This window comes from Mustelus asterias, chromosome 9 (assembly GCF_964213995.1).
Source record: "Mustelus asterias chromosome 9, sMusAst1.hap1.1, whole genome shotgun sequence".
Lineage (NCBI taxonomy): Eukaryota > Metazoa > Chordata > Chondrichthyes > Carcharhiniformes > Triakidae > Mustelus > Mustelus asterias.
Genome location: NC_135809.1, coordinates 90,669,685 through 90,673,252, shown reverse-complemented (window position 1 = coordinate 90,673,252; position 3,568 = coordinate 90,669,685). Strand labels below are relative to the sequence as shown.

At 44.8% G+C, this 3,568-nt stretch overlaps 1 non-coding gene across 1 annotated transcript; it reads right to left on the bottom strand.

The window, feature by feature from the left end:
* Positions 1–3,150: 3,150 nt before the first annotated feature.
* LOC144499319 (U2 spliceosomal RNA) lies at positions 3,151–3,349 on the bottom strand. The gene has a single exon (XR_013498810.1). It is a non-coding gene; the product is annotated as a U2 spliceosomal RNA (small nuclear RNA).
* Between the last annotated feature and the right edge of the window lie 219 nt (positions 3,350–3,568).

The following is a 3,568-nucleotide window of genomic DNA, read 5'->3' as shown; positions in this document are numbered from 1 at the left end:
GTTCCCAAACAATGGAAAATGGCCCTCATTTTCCAAGATCTTGCTATTGATCTGTATCGATGTGGGGAGATGTTCTGCTATGGGAGCTAGTTGGAAGAGGACATCAGTTTACCAAGTGGTTAGTGAAAGGTCTGCTTTCTCATACATTTCATAGAAGGCGTTGACAATGACTTGGAGATTGGTTTCTGAGTGAGCGGACACACATGGAACAGACCCAGATGCCTGAAGCAACTGCCCTACTTGGAACTTGGTCACAGCACAACATTCCCAGGAGAACAGTGGAAACACTTTAGGGATGTCCTTAAAGCATCCCTCGAGAGGTCAAAGATTCCTGCTGACTCATGGGAAACCCTGGCTTGTGACTGACCAAAATGACCATTCAGGAAAGGGCTGAGCACATCGAGAGACTTCAACATGCAACACCAAATTGAGACATCTGCGGGAGTGCACAAACCTCCAAACAACCCATCTACCCACCCCTCCAAGCGCCACCTGTCCCGCATGCAGCAAAGTCTGCAGATTGTGCATGAGACTGATCATAGAATCATAGAAATCCTACAGTGCAGAAGGAGGCCATTCAGCCCATCGAGTCTGCACCAAATCCCTGACAGAGTATCTTACGCAGGCCCAACCCCCACCCTATCCCCATAACCCCAGGTTTTTAACCCGCTAATCCCACTAACCTACACATCTTTGGACACTAAGGGGCAGTTGAGCATGGCCAATCCGCCTAACCAGCGATCTCAGAACTCTTCGATTTGGAGTGGAAGCAAGAAGCAAATCATCCTTGATTTTAAGGTGGAGAATTAGTTCCTTGGTGGGGTGATGGGTTGTGGACGACACTGTGGGGTGTTGGTGGGAAGGTCTCAGTTCTCGGATCTTCACTGTGACTGGGTGCTGTAACATTGAGAAGCAGCTTCATGGACACTGGGACTGTCGGAGCTCTGTTGTGGACTGGTGTGCGCCGGTGATTGACATCTGGCAATGCAAAGCCAGCTGTTGGCATGAAATCAATCCACTTTTAAAATATTTTGGACTAAGGCAAGAATGTGAGATATGTGTTAATCAAGGGTTCTTCTTCTGTGTTGACTGTGAGCTGTATCCACATTTCATTTCTAAAATTAGTCAGCCAATGCGGGCAAACTTATGCCATATTAACACAGAGGTGTGTTGGCCATAGGCAGTTTGTAAATCCTTTTATCTCTCCTCCTGCCCTCAAGTTGGTATCTAAATGTCAAGCACTTTTCCACATACAGTTTTCCTGTACCTCATTCAAGTGCTGATTCTTCATGTGTGTGACCAGTGTGTACCTAACCGGCTGTGTGGAAGGTAAATCCAGTCCATCAAAGCCGCCCTTTCCAGCAGAGGATGCCAGTCAGTGGGGTGAAGCCATTTTCCATTGTTTGGGAACCTCCTCCAGACGAAGGCAGACCGCTGTTCCTTCACCTCCCTCACCTGATGAAGGAGCAGCGCTCCGAAAGCTTGTGCTACCAAATAAACCTGTTGTGACTCATAATAAATTGGTAAACGCGAAATGAAAACAGCAAATGCTGGAAACGCTCACTGGCAGCGCCTGTGGAAAGAAAAAGGGCGAACGTCAATGTCCTTTCCTCACAACTGAAAACCGATTAATGTCTTCTGTGAAATTCCTCTCTTCTCTATTTATTAACCGTTTATTTTAAATGATTTAATTCATAATTGTTTCGAGTGAGGAATCTTACCTGAAGATGTCGACCAAACTTGAAAATATATTTTCGCTTCCTAAAGTACACTTGCAGCATTCAGTCTGCTGCCCTGCCTGAAATCAGTCACTGATTGGGGAACGAACCTGAGTTACTGGGTTGGTGAGTTACAGGGAAACACCACAGAAAAAACATTTTTAAAACAGCTGTTCGGGGGTGTGAGTGTCACTGGCTGGACCAGCATTTGTAGATCATAGAATCCCTACAGTACAGAAGGAGGCCATTCAACCCATCGAGTCTGCATCGACAACAATCTCGCCCTATCCCCGTAACCCCATATATTTACCCTGCTAATCGCCGAAACTAGGGGCAATTTAGCATGGCCAATCAACCTAATCCGCACATCTTTGGATGCAGACACGGGGAGAACGTGCAAACTCCACACAGACACCCAAGCTGGGAATTGAACCCAGGACCCTGGTGCTGTGAGGCAGCAGTGCCACTGTAACCACTGTGCCACCATTCTGCCCTAAAATTTCACAATCTGCCATGGTGGGATTTGAATCCAGGTCCCCAGGGCTTTACCCTGGGTCTCTGGATTACTAGTAAATTGACAATACCACTGTGCTATCACCTCACTTATTGCCCATCCCTAATTGCCCTTGAACTGAGTGGTTTGCTGGGCCATTTCAAAAAGCATTTAAGAGTCAACCACATTGTTGTGGGTTCAGATCAGGGTAGCATTAATGAACCAGATGAGTTTTTAAGACAATCAATAATGGCTTCATGGTTATCATTACACCTGTAATTCCAGATTTTTTTTATTGAATTCAAATTTCACCACCTGCCATGGTGGGATTTGAACCCAGGTCCCCAGAGCATTTCCCTAGGTTTCTGGATTACTAGTCCAGTGAGAAACCATTACCCCACCACCTCCCTGGTGTGCACCGATGATTGACAGCTGGTGCAGCGCCAGCTATTGGCATGAAATTAATCCACGCTTTGAACCCATCTGTATGGCATTTGCAAAGCTGAGGAATTTGAATCCTCAACAAACTGGGAAGTGAGGTACAGCCCAAAGACATACCAGAACCACACAGAATTGACAGAGCTGTAAATTAACATCCAGAGTGACTCCGACTTGGTCATGGTATGGATAGATCTGAACTTTCCAGAGTTTTGAGTGCTGTAAGTCAGTCAATCCAGTAGTGGGGGAAATAGGGCAATCAGGAATGGACTGCATAAAACACAACCGAGAATTATATGAAACCTTACAACAATAATGTTTATTTTTTATAATCAATTATTTCTATCTTATCTCTATCTTCTAATTATCATAAAAATTGTAAAACCCACATATTTTTTAAAAATCCAATTCAATCAAATCAAGTCCAATTCAGAGTTTCAACAAGTTGAGACATTTCCGATCCAAGCTGACAAGACAGGGCTCTCACCTCCTGTCTTGGGCTTGATCTACATGAGCCAAGCTGATTGGAGTAGGCATAGCTCCTCCTCCAAGGCTTGATCTCATTTGCATCTTAGCCAAAAGGCCGAGATGCCGCTTTTAAAAATTGCTTCAAATGAAGCCAAAATGTAACCTAATGACTTCAACCAAGTACAGCATGTCGATGCTACACTTGATCTTAGCCAGAAGGCCGAGAAGCGATAGAACCCACAGATTTTTTTGTCACACCTCTTATGTCTCATTTCTGTGTCACCCTTCTCTATCACGCCTCAACGTTAAGTCTTGGCATCGCAATTTTCTGTCACACTTCAACTTCACGCTTTCTTCAATGCAAATTTACAGATTTCCTGCTTGCCTGTAGTGGAAAGTTGACATGTCACTAGAACAGCTCAATGTTAACTTGTTTCAGATCAGTTTAAAT